We start from the raw sequence: 19,360 nt of genomic DNA, 5'->3' as shown, positions 1-19,360 counted from the left end.
GAAAAATTGGAGAGAGTCCAGCGAATGGCAACAAAAATGATTAGGGGTCTGGAATACATGACTTATGAGGAGAGGCTGAGGGAACTGGGATTGTTTAGTCTATGGAAGAGAAGAATGAGGGGGGATTTGATAGCTGCTTTTAACTACCTGAAAGGTGGATCCAAAAAGGATGGAGCTAGACTATTCTCAGTGATAGCAGATGACAGGACCAGGAGTAATGGTCTCAAGTTGCAGTGGGGGAGATTTAGGTTGGATATTAGGAAAAACTTTTTCACTAGGAGGGTGGTGAAACACTGGAATGCGTTACCTAGGGAGGTGGTGGAATCCCCTTCCTTAGAAGTTTTTAAGGTCAGGCTTGACAAAGCCCTGGCTGGGATGATTTAGTTGGGGATTGGTCCTGCTCTGGGCAGGGGGTTGTACTAGATGACCTCCAGAGGTCCCTTCCAACTCTGATATTCTATGATTCTATGAAGTAAAGTAAGTCAAATTCTTGCTTCTGGTCTTTTTAAAAACTGCAGATCTGAAAAGAGGCCAGATTATGCTGAGCATTCTGATGCTCAACCTTAACAAGTATTAGTCTACACATATATGGGATACATCATTCTTTAATTAAGCAATAAGTCACAACAGGAGGTGTGGCTATCAAGAGACAATCACTCTTGTAGAGTGTTAAGGGTGTTAGAACTCACAGTAAGTACCTTTATCCCCAGTTGTGTGATTACTTTGCAGTAACCACATTCCCTCAAATTCCTTTTGCTTTTATAAAGGAGAAAGGACAATTATTATTTCTTAAACTCTAGAAAAACCCTAGAGGATATATTATATTTGTGTGCATCCACGAGTTGTTTTAACCTATGTGTATCTGTTATGCTCACACAAAGATGTATATATATTCACTCCAAAAGGAGGACAATAAATACACCCTGAAATCCCATTTTTCTGATTATTTTAGCACCAATTTACAAAGTTGAAATAATCAGTTGATGAAGATGAGTAATGAAATAGCTTCTCTCAACAGTCTCTCTATTATGATCTCATATGTTCCCATCTCTTGGAATTTCTCCAAATTCACCTGTCAATAGCAACTCAGCACAAGGCAGCATCAGAAGATATGAAGGCTTGGGGAAGCAGCCAAAGAAGGCAGAGGGGCACCAGAAAAGAACAGAGATGCAACAGAGAACTAACATTTCCCTTTAGGGTTTGCTACTTTGCCTCCGCATTGGGAAGTGCTTGGTTAACTGAATTCTAAATCACATCCAAACCTGCTTTTGAGGTTCGCTATGAAACTTCCAGGTTTATTTAGACAAGTAAGAATCACAGGAAGCTGGCAGAGCCAAATGGCTCAGAAAGAAATGGGAACAATTGATTATAATTTTTTTTTAATTGCACATTTTCTCTGCTCTGTTAATACAACCTCATTGTACTAAACAGGATGCTTCTGTGCAATTGAGAGATGGATAGCCGAAAGAACTGCCTCATTTGATAATATAGTTGCTATGATAATTTTTAAAAATCCACAATGCAATTGAACTCCTCTTTTTACATGTGAATGTCTCTGCAGATTATTTTTTGCTTCTATTTAATGAGGCAGGTTATTAAACTTGCTTATCAATTTATCAAACAGTTGCCATCTCTGGTAATCTTAGAGGTGTTTCTGTTTTGAGTTATTTTCCGTACATCATTGACAGACCAATTACAGATTTCAGCAGTTAATTGATCATAACATGTGTGTAATGACTGGTAATATTTTACAAAAACAGACATTTTTATAGTGCTTTATAGAGGATAAGGACAAATCTGCACATAATGCAAAATAATGTTGCAAATCATGCTTATAACCTAAAGCTGTAACCTTTCACATAAAGTGTGATCATAGGTAAATAAGCAATAATAATAAAGTGATGGACTATAGGTTTCTAGAAAAGCTATTCCGTCTGAGAAGTATTATGGGAGGCTGAGTTCTATGGAAAGCTGAAATTGTCAGCCTAGGTAGTATTTGCCTACAGTAGGTCTACTTCTATGACATTGACATCTAGGTACAGAATGGCTCTAAAGGAACCAATGCTAGGAGCTAGAAGAGTGGGAGAGAATGGTTCTTGGAATTACTGACAAAGCTGTCCCATGGGAAGTATATCGCCTGGGAATAATGTTGTTTAGGGAAGGCTGGCCAAAATACTTGATGAGATTGTGAGTGGGGCAATGAGTAGAAAGAATGGCAGCAGACTTAAGAACATAAGAATGGCCATACTGGGTCAGACCAAAGGTCCATCCAGCCCAGTATCCTGTCTACCGACAGTGGCCAATGCCAAGTGCCCCAGAGGGAGTGAACCTAACAGGTAATGATCTAGTGATCTCTCTCCCATCATCCATCTCCACCCTCTGACAAACAGAGGCTAGGGACACCATTCCTTACCCATCCTGGATAATAGCCATTAATGGACTTAACCTACATGAATTTATCCAGTTCTCTTTTAAACGCTGTTATAGTATGAGCCTTCACAACCTCCTCAGGCAAGGAGTTTCACAGGTTGACTGTGCGCTGTGTGAAGAAGAACTTCCTTTTATTTATTTTAAACCTGCTACCCATTAATTTCATTTGGTGCCCCCTAGTTCTTATATTATGGGAACAAGTAAATAACTTTTCCTTATTCACTTTCTCCACACCACTCATGATTTTATATACCTCTATCATATCCCCCCTTAGTCTCCTCTTTTCCAAGCTGAAAGGTCCTAGCTTCTTTAATCTCTCCTCATATGGGACCCGTTCCAAATCCTTGATCATTTTAGCTGCCCTTTTCTGAACCTTTTTTAATGCCAGTATAACTTTTTTGAGATGAGGGGACCACATCTGTATGCAGTATTCAAGATGTGGGCGTACCATGGATTTATATAAGGGCAATAAGATATTCTCCATGTTATTCTCTATCTCTTTTTTAATGATTCCTAACTTCCCATTTGGTTTTTTGACTGCCACTGCACACTGCGTGGACGTCTTCAGAGAACTATCCACGATGACTCCAAGATCTTTCTCCTGATTAGTTGTAGCTAAATTAGCCCCCATCATATTGTATGTATAGTTGGGGTTATTTTTTCCAATGTGCATTACTTTACATTTATCCACATTACATTTCATTTGCCATTTTGTTGCCCAATCACTTAGTTTTGTGAGCTCTTTTTGAAGTTCTTCACAGTCTGCTTTGGTCTTAACTACCTTGAGCAGTTTAGCATCATCTGCAAACTTTGCCATCTCACTGTTTACCCCTTTCTCCAGATCATTTATGAATAAGTTGAATAGGATTGGTCCTAGGACAGACGGGAACCATGGGGAACACCACTAGTTACCCCTCTCCATTCTGAAAATTTACCATTTATTCCTACCCTTTATCCCCTGTCTTTTAACCACTTCTCAAACCATGAAAGGATCTTCCCTTTTATCCCATGACAACCTAATTTACATAAGAGCCTTTGGTGAGGGACCTTGTCAAAGGCTTTCTGGAAATCTAAGTACACTATGTCCACTGGATCCGCCTTGTCCACATGTTTGTTGGCCCCCTCAAACAAGTCTAATAGATAGTAAGACATGATCTCCCTTTACAGAAACCATGCTGACTTTTGCGCAACAATTTATGTTCTTCTATGTGTCTGACAATTTTATTCTTTACTATTGTTTCAACTAATTTGCCTGGTACTGACGTTAGACTTACCGGTCTGTAATTGCCAGGATCACCTCTAGAGCCCTTCTTAAATACTGGCGTTACATTAGCTATCTTCCAGTCATTGGGTATAGTAGCTGATTTAACGGACACCTATGAAAAAAGGTGCTTTTAAAAACTGAGTTTGCTAACTCAATTTAGTTAACGTGACTGAAACCCTGACCTGACATCTAATGTTGACACACTTTAGCACCTTTATGATTGTATGATCTGATCATATTGTAACCTAGGTTCAAGCCAAGGCTCTAACATGACCATCTAATACAATGGTAAAGGTGTCTACACTAGGAGAATGTCTTCACTAATATGAAAAGCATGTCTTTTACAAGAAGACAACTATCTAGTTGTGAAATCCTAGTGAAGACTAGACAAGTGATAGTTTTAACTTGTCTTCCCTTGGGTTTCATAATGATGGCTATCTTATGTTAGCTGTCTCCTTATAAAAGACTCATCTTTTTTACCACTGAAAACACAACCTACAGGTGCATTCACATTAGTGTGGTGTATTGAAAATGCTGTTACAATTGTAAGCTATCACTTTAAATGTCAGGGCTTTTTCCTGATCTCGCACACAGGGTAGAGGATTCTGTAGGGGAGTGTGTAATCTGGGTCATGCAGACTAAATCTTCAGAGAGCCAGCCTAGTGTAAATTGTGCCTCTCTCTTTTAGGGTTCTGGCATTATGTGCAGATTTGTTAGAATTCTCAATTTTAAGAAATGAAGTAATGTTACAGTCAGCCTTTGAGCAAGAATATTTTATATCAAACTTCTCTGTGTATATGCTGTGAATCCAAATAGGAAAACATGGGATTTTTTAAAAACTATGTGTTAACTAAGATGTCATAACACATGGTAAAAGACTGGTGTGAACAAGGCAGTTGTAGTTTAAACACATATTCGAATGTTGAGGTAAACTTTTACCTCCCCTTCCCTTTAACTTTATGCTTGCACATGTGTTCTCTAATAAAACCTTCTTCCCCCAACAGCCTTGATATTTTTTTATCCTGCAGTGTTACCACAATCCTCTATAATATCAAAGTCTGTTGCATTGGAAAGAATGAGATATAAGCTAAGAATTATGGGCAAATTCTATCCTCTGAAACACACATTTCCCATTCAAATGAAAGGGAATTGTATGATAATACCCAAGGACTTCACAGCAGGATCTGATATGCAGAACAAATGGGAAGGGGGGAGGAAGGAGACAAAAATTGTTTAAATATGAAGCAGTAAATCTTGCCTTCATTCATGTCTATGCAACTCCAGTGAAGTCAATTGGGTTGCCTGGGTGTAACTGAGACAGGAATTTGGCTACAAATATCTTTTATACTTATTTTAACAGGCAAGAACAATTGTGAAAAACAACAGAGACAAACATTCATTTTCAGCATCATATATTTCAAAGTTTTCTTTAGTAAGCAAGTTCTATTTTAAGAGTGCTAGAAGAAAAGGGTGAAATATGCCCCATTTTTTCTATCCACAGCAAAAGCAGAGGTAGTTAAATCTTTTATTCCCCTAATTCATCTTTAGTGGACATTTTCTGTAAAAATCCAAGATACCATAGATGTAAGTGGTGGATCTGTTAACTTGATTTCCCTTGAAAAGTAGTTGCAAAAGTTTGAGTTGCTTCCAGGCTGAAAAACCAGAGAGTACACTCTAACATCAGAAGTATGAGAATCAAATTATTTTCATTGTGGATTAAGTGTTGTTTTGTATATAACACATACACACAGTTCTATGCATGTGGTCTAGGAAGGAAAATAAACTACTTAATTTAACTATGATAATAATTGGTAACATTCCACCTGGGCTAACACATGCAGGGGAATATGTATAAAAGCACTCCAATGAGCAGTTCAAATTTCTGTAGGCATAGCTGCAGTTAATGTCCAGTCAACCATTAGTTACTATACACAGAGAAGATCTAATATTCTTCAGACCCAATAGATTTGTCTGCTGTGTTGCACCTAAATGGAACTTTTGCATTGGCTAAGGTTACCTCATTACTTCCAGTTGACATACAACTGTTTACTAATCCTACATTATTTGGAGTTTCCATTTAAGCACACCCTTTATCATTGATTTAAGCAGCATGAGATAGTTTCATTCCTCCCTACTCTATAGTGCATGGCCATTGTGCCTGGGATATTATTATCTCAGAATTCAGCAAGCATGACATTCTGATTGTTTTTTACTGCAAATGCATATCTGGTAATGACAAGTAACTAAAGAGTGTGTGTAGGCTTTAACACCACATTATTCAAGCATTATGCTCTCACCAAAAGAAAGAATATTTTAACCCCTTCCCTAGTCTCCCCTCTCCTCACAAAATAATTTGGAGGAAGAAGGATGGGTGAGTGGTTGGGGCTCTCGCTTTGGACGTGGGAGACCTATGTTCAATCCCCTGCCCTACAACTGACTTATTGTGTGATGTAGGTCAACTAACTTATCCAAATATATTTAAGTGTTTCTGCACTCAGTATTGCAACATCTAACTGATTTAGGAGGCCAAGTCATTTTCAAAAGGCATTTAGGTACTTAGGTGTCTAAATACCACTGACTGTCCATGGGATTTTGGTTCTTAAGTGGCTAAATCCCTTTTGAAAATGAGACTCAGGGCTTGTCTACGTTGTGAGGTAATGCACATTAGGGTAATGTGATTTCTAAAGCTCACTTACGTTACAAATTAATTGGTGTATGTAGACCAGTGATTTTCAAAATTTTTGTGTTGGTAACCCCTTTCACACAGCAAGCCTGAGTGTGACCCCCTTATATATTAAAAACAGGGAGGGGGTAATTTAATTTAAAGGGGAATTGGGGCTGTGAGCCTCACAGAGCTGATAGCTCACGATTCTCATGTAACCACGTTGAGACCCCTGAGAGGTCACAACTCCTAGTTTGAGAACCCCTGATGTAGACCTTGCTCGTTTTTTTTGAAATAGTAATATGTTTGAGCATATTGGGAACTTCTAGTGTACACCAGCAAGGTCTAAACCAGCAGTCCCCAAACTTTTGAGGATTGTGCCCCCCCTTACCCTTGTCTGCCCCTCCTACCCCCAGGAGCCAGGGCCAGGAGCAGGACCACAGATCCAGGTGTGTGTGGGGGAATGTGGACGGGGTAAGGGGGCTGAGGCTGGGACCACACATGGGGGAAGTCTGGGGCCAGGAGAGGGGCTGCAGTCAAGGGCTAAGGATGAGGGCAGGGGTGGGAGCAGAGTCGCAGCCAGGCTGTGGTGGGGACCAGCAGCCTTGCCCCCAGTCTTGTCCCCACGCCAGGAATAGAGCAGCGGTCAAGGCTGGTGGCTGGCATGGGGCCGGGAGCAGAGCAGCGCCGAGGCTGGGGACTGGACCAGGCGCAGGAGCCGAGGATGCAGCTGTGGGGGCGGGAGGGGAAGAGGAGGGGCTGGGTGGTGCTTCCTCCCTGCCCCCGTGGGGGCTGGCCTGGGCCCTGCAGTGACCCCCCCGGATATTCCTCCAAGTCCTGCTAGGGGGGCATATCCTACACTTTGGGAACATGTGGTCTAAACAGATCAACGTACAACACATTAATTTGCTTTAGAAATTGCACCCCGGGGAAGCTTATTACCGTACCATATAGACAAACCCTTAGGCTCCTAAATCAGTTAGGTATTGCAACACTGAGTATAGCATACCTAAATATATTTTAAAATTTAGGCCTTATCCTCTCTTGCCCCAGATTCTCATCTGTAAAATGGGGATAATATACATCTGTACTTCACAGGGATGCTGTGAGGGTAAATTATATATATATTACACACACACACAAGTTGTGAGCTGTTCAGACAAAATAGTAATGGGGGCCATAGAGGGGACGATCTTACACAGCTATCATAATGGAGTTACATTTCAATCCAAACTACAAATTCAAATGAAGGTTTATCTCCGCTTTATCTTTTATAGAAGAAATTAGTAGTCATTCAAAATCCACATTATACTGTTAGTTTAACAGGCTGGTGATATTTTTTTATTTCTGATATTTTCACTGTCCGCATGCAGCTGGTGACTTGGATCGCAACCCCTTTAGTGACAAGCAATGTCTTTCTTATTCTGTGTTTGTACAGTCTATAACAATGGGATCCTGGTCCATGTGTTACTGCAAACACAAATACTGCTACTACTACTACAACTAATAATTGTTGTGTATTCCATTGTTGTATTAATAGAATCTTGTCATTGGTATGGCAACTGAGTTAGATTATTAGGGGATAGCCCAGCCAGTTTTGGCTGGTTGTTGGTTAGTTCAGTGTGTGGCAATAAATGGCTGCTTTTCAAGGTCTACAGCTCTCTGCATCTCAAGTGATTTCTTCCTAAAACTGCTGCCTGCAAGGATACAACAATGTGGAGACAAGGATGGGATCCCTGTGCTGCCCCAGCAACAGAAGAAGGTAGAAGTCAAGGTTTAAAAAAAACCCAAAAAACAAAAAAAAAAACCTTTTTTCTGTTGGAAGGGGGTGTGAACTGGCTTGTTTGCACTGAGGGTGCAAACTGAAACTAAAACCATGGCTACACTTATGGGGCTACTGGAACCTTTTGAGGAGACTACAGTGCAATGAGCATTTTGAGCTTTTTGTTATTGCAAATGACATTGCATAACAGAAGAAGGTGCCAATATTCTTAAGTGTTGTAGGGGCTAAGACCTACTCCCTATTACGCAGCTTACTATATACCCTGTTAAGCAGGAGACGAAATCTTACAGTGATATTGTGGAAATCCTGAGGTCCGATTTTTCTCCAAAACCACTGGTAATTGCTGAAAGGTACAGGTTCCACAAAAGAGACCAGAAAGAAGATGAAACAGTTGTACAATTTGTAGCAACTCTGAAAAAGTCCCAAGAGCTATTGACTAGAGTGATGTATAAAGGGCATTATCGATACTGTTGCCTACCCTTTGGAATAATGTCTACTCCCTCTTTGTTCCAGAGGGCTATGGACCAGATCTTGTGTGGCTTGCCAGGAGTCCAGTGCTGTCTGGACCACATCCTGGTCACTGGAAGGAATGAGGAGGATCACCTAAAGAATTTAGAGGCTACTCTACAAAGACTGGAAGAGTATGGCTACGAGTCCACAAAGACAAGTGTGAATTCTTCCAGCCCTCTGTTGAATATTTGGGACACATCATTGATGCTACAGGTCTTCGTAAGGCCACTGCAAAAGTTAAGGCTATTGTGGAGGCTCCACTTCCTCAAACTGTTAGCCAACTTAGCTCATTTCTAGGACTATTGAATTATTATGGAAAGTTCATCTTGCAGTTAGCCACACTGTTAAAACCACTTCCAGACCTTGTTCTTCCCCAGGAGTTTGTGAAGTGGACCGAAGACTGTGATGTTGCATTTAATAAAGTTAAGGGTACACTGCTAAATTTGGGAGTTCTGACGCACTTTGATCCATCCTTACTTCTACAGTTGGCCTGTGATGCCTCCCCTTATGGAGTGGGAGTGGTCGTGTCACACATTATGCCTTCAGGAGAAGAGAGACCTATTGCTTTTGCTTCATGGACTCTAAACAAAGCAGAAACTAACTGTGCCCAAATCGAATGTGAGGCATTGGGAATCATTTTCAGACTTCGGAAGTTTCATCAGTACCTGTTCAGACAGAAGTTTACACTTCTCACAGACTATCGACATCTGATTTCAATTTTTGGACCACATAAAAACTAATGTTTTAGGGCTAGCATGAATTTCATGTTTCCCTGGGATTTCCCCACCCCAATTTTCAGCATTGTGGATGTTTTGGGATTTTTGCATGAAAGTGGCTGAACATGATGGTGAACAATCAAACAAACAAAGTACAGCTGCAAAGCTAAATACTAGACTCCATGGGAGGCTAATTGAGAACAGTTCAGTTACAAAGTTGCTGTGACACAAAGCCCCAGCCCCTGAACTCTGTCAGAGAATCACAGAGTTTAAGGCCATAAAAGACCACTAGACTATCTATTCTAATCCCATATATCACAGTTCACCAACACCATCCACACATTAAACCCAGCAATTGAAATGAGACCAAAATACTACAGCCAACAGGAGATTAGACTATAGTGTGCCACAGGCACAGAATAGGAGGGACCAATGTGTACCAGTGGTCAAGGTGCCCAAAGACCCAGGGAAATGAGTTATTGACAGTTTCTATTCCTTAATGAGGAGGTTGTGGGATTTGTTTTTCCCTCTTTCTCCACATGGCTAAAAAGAAAAATGCAATCAAGAAAAAAAAACCCCTAAAAAAACAAACAAACAAGAAAACAAGAGAGCTGGCGTGGCTTTTATAAAGCTTGACTCTAGTACAATTGAATAATAGAAATTAGACATGGAAAAAGACCTATTACAACCCAGACCACCTCTATCACATACAGGATGGCACTCCACATTACATTAACAAGACTATTTTCCAGTCACATTATTCTGAATGATGAGTTTCCCACCATTTCCCTTGGGAGACTATTCCACATACTAAGAGAACTCACGGCCAATGTGTTTTTCCAGCTACTCAGCTCTAAATTTTCCCTATCTTAATTTCAATCCATTGTTGCTATATAAGCCATTGGACCACTCTAAGTATTTCTTTTTCCAAGTTGGTATTTATACTCTTCAAATATTTGTAGATTCATGTCTCCCATTAGCCAAACTATACATATTTAGCTCTTTTAATCTTGCCTCTAGGCCCCAGGATTACTACTTTATGAATTTCTTCCAAGTTTGTGTATAATTTTCAGTCTGCCCAAAGCATAGCACCTGGCTGCTTTTATGCATCCAGAAGTGAACAGAGCATAGTAAAATCTAGGCATGGTAACACCAGAATCTCCCTGCTCATATACATTAATTCCCCATTCTGCAACACTCCATCTCTATCTATGCACCCCAGACTGGCTGATATATATCTTTGCAGGTGATGTTGATTTGCTGTCTGCTATCACCCTATATTAACCTTCAGCATTAAGTCTTCATAGATTTTTTTCTTTCACAAGAATATGAGTTTCAGAATATTTACTCCCAGCTATGCTAGGACCAAATCTTGTGAATACTGATGCCCTTGAGTAATGCTACTCACACAAAGACTCCTAATGGAGTTAATGAAACTACTCATGAATATTATTTGCACCTACATATGCCTTTATAAGGTCAGGCACTAAACACGTATTTTTCAAAATGCGGCAGCTACAACAGTTTTAGAATTCGCAAAAAGAAAAAGGAGGACTTGTGGCACCTTAGAGACTAACCAATTTATTTGAGCATAAGCTTTCGTGAGCTACAGCTCACTTCATCGGATGCTGTAGCTCACAAAAGCTTACGCTCAAATAAATTGGTTAGTCTCTAAGGTGCCACAAGGACTCCTTTTCTTTTTGCGAATACAGACTAACACGGCTGTTACTCTGAAACCAGTTTTAGAATTGTTCACATTGTCACAACTGATGCAGTGGTCCTGTTATTTTCACTGCATAAAGTTTATTTTGGATTTTTAAAAAAAGCTTGTAACATTACTTTTAAAAATGATCTTTTCTGGACTTTTTCCCTTTTCACCATGATCACTCTTTCTTTCAAAGAAAAGAAGAAAAAAGAAAAAGCCCTAGTGGACACACAGATATTTGTATTGTTAGATGGTCAAAGATAACTTAGCCTTCTAGCAGTACCATGGCTTTGGAAGACATGAGGGGCATTGCAAAAAAATGGAAGAGAAAAGGAAGGAGATTGCTAAGAATAATACAAAATTGCAATTCCAGTTCATCATAATAAAGTGACTATTGAAACGATATGAATAATTTAGCATGATACGCTGAAACTATCCATCTCTCCATAGTACTTAAATTATTGAGAATTTATACTTATCTCCTATATTAGAATTAATTCACATGCATTTTATATTTGATCTTTCTGTCTATATTAAACATGTGTACACTGTAAACAGAGTTTATATTAAAAAGTTTAACCAAAGGCCAGAAAAGTTTACTCAACATTAAATCTGAAGTACAGTATTTTTAAAAGCTTAGAAAGGTTAAAAGCTTTACAAGAACATTTTAAAATCACAGTGGATGGTTGTAAGTTTGCTAAGGAGAAATCTTCAAGTTAATTTATTAGAGCCTTCATTTTAGCCAAAGTACTAAGGGTCTGTCACAGCTAAAAACTCAGTTACACTACATGATTGAGAGGTACAGCATGTATCATCTAATTCTATGTTAGGAAAATGTTACCAGACATATTGTTGCAGTGTATGTAGGTACAATGTTTCTGGGCAATCTGTAAGTTGCAATTATAGCAATCATGGATAAGAAATGAGATATGGAGACAAATATGGGACCCTATATTAAGAGGTGTTGAGTGTCTCTTAAGAAGTCACAGGATCAAACCTGTATTGTTCAGCATGCGGCAGGATTTGGAATTGGTTCCAACTTCCCCATAGTTTCGCATGTTATGATCTGCAGTATTGGCCACTTTGTATTTCCTCCTTCTCAGACTGATGGAGGTACTGGGCACAATCCTGCAGTTTTTATTCAGGCGAAACTTCCACTGAGTTCAAATAAGAACCTAGCTTGCATAAGGCATGCAGAATCATGCCCACGGCTTGTACTCTGCTGTTACAGTTGAGCATTATTTATTTCTGACCTGAAGCAAGTCTTTCTCACCAGGAAAGCTTGTTTTATGTTTGTATTGAATAAAGATATGTCAGTAGCAAGTCTGCCCAAAGCATAGCACCTGGGTGCAAAGGCACAACTGCAATGGAGAGGAGGAGATAATCCACCCTCTCTCTCTGGCATTTTACTATACTGTTGATATCCACATCTGGGCAGATGCAGGATTCCTGCATTCTCACTACTGGTTCCCCTCAACCTTTTTACATGTGGTTGCACTTCTACTTGGTAGTTTAATCAAATTCACTCCAAATATAATTCATTGGCTTCCAGCCATAAATTTGGTCCATTATGATTTAACAAAAGTCCATATTTAGACACAGATATTGAGGGAATATTAGGCAGAAACATGACTATGAATAACCTACCTAAAGACAAATCTATGCATAACAGCTCAACTATAACAAGCAGAGCACTCCAGAATGTATATAGTGTTGTGCGTATAGGGTTAAATGTAGATCTGATGTAGGTACACTTGCTAATGCTAGCACTGATTTTGGCCATCCATATACAGAGATGCACTTTCTTCCCTACACAAGGATTAGAAATGAATCCTAAACACTTGCTCTTTAGATTGCCTATTTGACTTTTAACATCTGTATCAAAATGGGGGGAAAGCCTCTAAGCTCCTACCTTAAATAAATAATTTAGGACATTGATCTTGGTGTCTGCATTCTGCTAGATTATTTCCAAACTAACAAGGCAATTCTTTGCAAGCTTTCCATTATAGAATTTTGGAATTAAAAAATACTGCTATAAACAGGTTTAAGCCATTTAAAGTGTTGAAAGATCCCTCATGAAATAGGCTTTTCTGATTATTAGAATGTCACCTGCTACTGCTGTTATTGCTGATGTTGCATCAGCATTTACATCATAACTTCCTATTTTAGGTGGTTTATTTCTAAACCGTGAAAAAGGCTCTGTACAGGAAACTGATGCCAAAAATTAGCATTTTCCTGCATATATTTAAAATCATCAGTCCATTCATTTTTAAGTACAGCAGAGAAAAATGATATCACTTCACGAGTTCAAGGCATTTATTCCCTCCTCCCTCAAAAAAAAAAAAAAAAGGAACATCATGGTGCTGTCAAACTATTGAATTACTTTCTCTTGTAGTACGTTATATCCCTTGCCCTAATCCTCTGACTGTCTTATCCAGTAAGATTACAAGCTATTTGGGGCAGGGACTGTCTTTTGCTCTATGTTTGTAAAGTTCTCTGAGGGGGGTTATCATTAAAATAAAGAAGTTAAAATACCTTTTGAAAATTGATAAGTCACTAAAAGTGGCCTTACTCACATTTGTAATTTTGAAAATAAAATAGCTGAAAAGCATGCCTCCTTCACATTTTTCCATATTTTATAAAGGCCAGTTTACAAGGTGTTAAATCCTGTCCCCCAGTCAAGTCAAGGGGAGTTTTGCCATTGGCATCAGGATTTCACACAATATTTTTAAAAAACATCTAAAAGGTAGCAGAGAGCTCTGACTAATAGCAATTGCAATCTGTTGGGTAAATAACAAGGCATGTTCTGAATTGTTTTTACATACTTATTTACATTATAGCTCACAAGGGTTCCAGAGGAGCTGTTCAATCTACTGGGTAATTAACAACATATAACTTTATTTTTAAAGATTGCTGTGACACTGCATCCCATATTCTTCACAGTGTTATGATTATGGCATAATTGTTATGCACTTTGTACAAGATGGGTAATGTAAGGTATCATTGGAAAAGTTATGATTTGCTGAATATGATTATCCTATTTGTATGCATGTCATTTTTGTATCTAAAGCTAGGAACATTGACTATGTATCTATATTTCAAATAGAAAAGGAGTACTTGTGGCACCTTAGAGACTAACCAATTTATTTGAGCATGAACTTTCGTGAGCTACAGCTCACTTCATCGGATGTATGCATCCGATGAAGTGAGCTGTAGCTCACGAAAGCTCATGCTCAAATACATTGGTTAGTTTCTAAGGTGCCACAAGTACTCCTTTTCTTTTTGCGAATACAGACTAACATGGCTGTTACTCTGAAACATATATTTCAAATGTGATTATTCTGAGTGACACCCACTGCTAGCCTTTCTGGTATAACAAAGAAGCCAGATGGTGCTGATGGCCCATCAGCAAAGACAATGGATCCTAGAAGAACTTCACCTTCCTGTAAACATTCCAGACAGCCTGTAAGTAATGGCTGCTATGACTCAGCAAAGTATGCAAGGAAATGTGACCAGGCCACATGACTCTGGACTCTCCATCTTGGGATGTCAGTGTTTTTCCACAAACTGAGTTTGGGACAAAGGGTTCTCACCATATGCTAAAGATATATAAGACAGGGAGTGACATCATCTGTTGTTCTTCACTCCCCACACAAGAGGACTCCTGAAAACACCTGACGAATAAAGACTGAACTGATGGAAGTGCTGGACCTAGGCTAATGGGATTTCTAGCCTGCATATGAAAAACCTGGGGATTACAACCTGCAAAACAAGTGTAGCTTGTGCCTTAAGAATCTGCAGCCCACTTGTATCATCAGCCAGGGTGAGAATTTGTTAATTCATATCCTATTTTTTGAGTATTTTAGGCTTAGTAAATAAACAAAAATGCAAATTAAGTTAGCATTTCTTAAACTGGTGCATGTGGACCCTTGATCAACTTTTCCTCCTCCAGACATGCAGCAGGGCTAAGGCAGGCTCCCTGCCTGCCCTGGCTCTGCGCCGCTCCCGGAAGTGGCTGGCACGTCCCTGCAGTCCCTAGGCGGAGACCAGGAACTGCAGCCAATGGGAGCTGTGAGGGCAGTGCCTGGGGGGGTCGGGGAAGTGTGCAGAAACCCCCTGGCCTCCCCTCACCTAGGAGCCGCTGTCAGAAAGATGTGCCAGTCGCTTTCAGGAGCTGCCTGAGATAAGTGCCGCACACTCACACCCTCCTGCACCCTAACCCCCTGCCCCAGCCCAGAACCCTCACCCTGCACCCAAACTCCCTCTCAGAGCCTGCATCCTGCACCCCCTCCTGCACCCAAACTCCCTCCCACACCCAAACCACCTCCCAGAGCCTGTGCCCCCTCCTACACCCCAATCCCCTGCCCCAGCCTGATGAAAGTGAGTGAGGGTGGGGGAGAGCAAGTGAGGGAGGGAGGGAGGGATGGAGTGAGCGGAAGAGAGGAAGAGGTGGGGCAGCTCTGGGGTTGGGGCCTTGGGGGAAGGGGTGGAGTGGGGGCAAGGCCTGGGGCGGAGTGGGGGGGTTTAGGGTCCATGAAAAATTTTAAATCAAAATGGGAGTCCTCGGGTTTCTGAAGTTTGAGAACCGCTGTACTAGGTGATCTGCTTTGATCTGTTTGATCACTTATAATCAATTTATTTTTATAATTAATACATTTATTTCATGTTTTATCTAAACCAGTAAGTTTGGAGTGAAGTGCTTGGAATCTTAGCTCGGGGCTATTGCATTTCCTCTCCACACTGAAGGAGGGGCAAACTCTATGAGCTTACGCTGTACAGTTCCCTGTGCACTGAAGATGGTATAATTTTGAGTTTATACTCCAGTTGTAGGGAGGTCCTAGGCTGGGAAGCTGGTGGTTATTTTGGCTGCAGCCTATCTATCGTTGGTTCATGCAGTGGCTGGTCAGATAGCCTGCATGTAACTGCATCTAGGTGTGTCACTACCTGTGTGAATGCTGGAGGAAGTGTAGGACTGGGAGTGGGTCTGCAGCTTGTCACAGCAACACAGTGTGAGAGGGAGCTCAGGCTGGTGGGTCAAAGGGCTCAGTGGTACCCCAGTTCCAGGTGGCACCCCTGGGGGATCCCATCACAGTTGACTGAATCTATATTGACACAACTGAGTGGATTGGTTTCAGAAACGGTAACAGGTCAATAACATACATTTTGAAAAGTTCTCTCTTTATGTAAGTTTCAAAATATAGACTTACATAATCTGCATTTTAATAACTCCTAAATGTGCATTAGTAGAACAGACTTAGAGGCTGTTCTGTTTCCCCCTTCAACTAGCATTGAAATGGGTGCACACTGGCTTCCAAAATTTAACAGCTTTTCTATTAGTATCCCTAGTCCAGCTACTGTGTAGCAGCAGCAGCTTTATGCTGCACTGACATTCTATTAGGATCACAGTGGAACACTGGGATGAATCCAGTACAGTGGACACCACTAAAGCTACATCTAACCCATTGTCTATGGCACGATAAGACAGAGATGCTGTTAAGTGTGATGTATGTGTGACACAAACTAATAACAGCTAAGAACATCTGAAGTTGCACTGAGACTAACTTACCTTTGGTTAACAAGGGATTAACCTCAATTCCCCATCTTCTGGCACACATGCTCAGTGGAAGGACTTAAAATTTTCTGCTTGGTGCCACAGCGGGGAGAGAGTGCTTCAGGAAACATATGGCCACAGAACTATAGGGCTTGGTTGAAACTCAAACTGGATAGTTTTCTGTCCACTTATTTTGATTCCTTGTTATAAACATTATGGGGCAGATCCTCAGATGGCATGACATTTCATTCAACATTTTGGTTTTTTTTAGAGATTTTTTTTTTTAATGTCAAGTTTGGGGGTTTGCTCCTTTCTATTTGTTTTCTTTTTTATGTAGTTAAGTTCAATAAAATGAACATCCAGTGTTTTCTCCCCCCATCCCAACTTTTTCCTTTTGCCCCATGGGAAACTTTTAAAACAAAAAAAATACATTTTGAAAATCTGTTTTTGAAAGTCAAAATGAAAAGAAAATTTCAATTAAAAATTAAATGAAAATTTCAATTTGCTATGGAAGAAAAAAGTTTAGTTTTATTGACATTTCCTATTAAAAAAAAAGTGAAAAACATTTTCCCATAAAAAAAAACTGTTTTGAAAAAACTCACTTAGCAGGAAAAATATCCAGTCAAAAAATTATATACTTTCTATTAAATATAGTTTTTATGCTTTACTTATAGCACATCAGAGCTATCAATAAGGAGTTAGAATTTCTTTGATGAACATTCTCTTTCAATGGTTTGTAAATTGTCTATTTCATGGGGATCAGTCTTCTCTGTGCACATATTCTTGGGAGTTATAGACCAGATACCTATGGCTGCATGCATACGGACACTATCAGCAGAAACCTTGAGTTCTGTTTCAATGCCCCCCTGAATACAGCTATTTGACAGCTAGGTAATATAGAGAAGCACATCTCCAATGCATCAAAGTACCACCGCTACTAGTTCAATCAACAGAGGGACTGGCTAAACACTTGAACAGATCTTGTACTTACCCACGCTAGTCCATATACAAGCCATTTGTCACATCATAGATAGCACAGTGATTGGTGCCTTATAAATGTAGAATAAAAAAGTAAATGCAAACTGAAAAGACAACAGGCTGCTAGACTTGCTTTAGCGTACAAAGCCCTGATCCTGCAATGGGTCCATCTGTTCAATTCTCATTACAAGTTTACAAGAGGCCTATGCTAGCATGCAACTTCTTAGCTTGGGCCTGATCCAGTGAAGTCAATGGGAGTGAAGTAAAGGTTGCTCGTCAACTGCTAGGTACAAAGTACCTAAGCAACAAGCAACCTAAGCAAGTACACACAACCTTACTTAACATGGTGACCTGAGGCCTAAATTCATCCCTGGTGCAGTTCACTGACATCACTGAAGTTCTGCTGGGGATCAAACTTGGCCCAAGATATTATACCTTTTGTGAATGGTTCCTTATGCCTAATTCCGTATTTCTGAAAACAAATAAGAAAATAACCATTGTTTCCCTTGCATATCCTGAATAGTTTAAATTGGTGAACTTTGAAGGTTTTGTCACTGAGCCAGCATTTGTGTCACAAATTCATCTTTGTTAATTCAGTGTTAATTCAGTGTTGCAAAGAAGGCATAACTGTTAAACCATATGCTGCAACTAGAAACTATTTTAAAAACCATGATGATAGATTATTTTATTTGAGTCTTGGTTGAACTTTGTTCTTCTGGAAGTAACCCTGGGGGTCAGTGGTATTTTGAAAAGCAGATCATAGTACATGAACAGTGCAATAAATCCCTAACATTTCTTTTCAAAGTATGGCTTTTTAGTCCCTTTGATTTTTTTTCACAACACAATTAAAAAGATATCAGTCAATGTACAAATTATTTTTTTTCATACAGACATGTTGAATCATTTGATCCAGTGTGTAATTAGAGGCCATAAAGAATTGTTTGTGTGATGCAGTACATTTTCATCACATAGAGTCTATATTATAATGAGCTGACAACACATTTGACACAGTGGGCTGGATTTTCAAAACTGTCCGCCTATTTTGCACCAGAAAAAAAATGTCTATTTTGCCCAATGAAAACCCATATTTGAACACTCATGCAAGCATTTTTGGGAGCACATGCAGAAGTGACTATTTATGTACAATTTCCCTCTTGCAGAAGCATATATGCATTTTGCCCTATATTTTACATTATGCAGTGTAGTTGTCCTACAGTTCACACAGAATTTTAGTTCTAGGCCTATTTTATTTTCCCCATTTAGAACATTTGATATAAGGGAGAAGGAGTGGGGGACAGTGGTTTCTATCAGCTGTAAATATCTGCACTTTAAAATTTTGGTGGTACCCAGAACACCCCCGACACCTGCCTAAGGGAGGAAGTTTGGGTGGGGGAGGGGGTGAAATGCAGGCTCTGAGAGGGAATTTGGATGCAGAAGGGGTGAGAGGTCGGGCTCTGGGAGGGAGTTTGGATGGGGGAGGGGGTCTGGAGTGCAGACTCTGGGAACAAGTTTGGGTGCTGGGTGCAGGCTCTGGGCAGGGGGCGGGGTGCAGGAGGGGATGGGTGTGCAGGCTCTGGGAGGGAGTTTGGGGACAAAAGTAGGTGCAGGGGAGGGGTGGGAGTGCAAGAGGGAGTTAGGGGGAGGCGTATGGGGTGCGGGGGGGTGAGGGGTGCAGGCTCGGAGGGAGTTTGGGGGCGAGAAGGGGTGCGGGGATGGGGGTGCAGGAGGAAATTTGGGGGCTGAAGGGTGTGTTTGTGGAGG

General features: G+C 40.3%; 1 protein-coding gene across 44 annotated transcripts in view; it reads right to left on the bottom strand.

Annotated features, from left to right (window-relative positions):
• Window positions 1-19,360, bottom strand: part of NRXN1 (neurexin 1) — a 1,224,094-nt gene that overhangs the window by 489,249 nt on the left and 715,485 nt on the right. The gene's annotated exons all lie outside the window — the stretch shown is intronic.

Source organism: Chelonia mydas, chromosome 3 (genome assembly GCF_015237465.2).
Source record: "Chelonia mydas isolate rCheMyd1 chromosome 3, rCheMyd1.pri.v2, whole genome shotgun sequence".
Taxonomy (NCBI): Eukaryota; Metazoa; Chordata; order Testudines; family Cheloniidae; genus Chelonia; species Chelonia mydas.
Note: the sequence above shows the minus strand (reverse complement) of the source record. Positions and strands in the feature narration are given on the sequence as shown.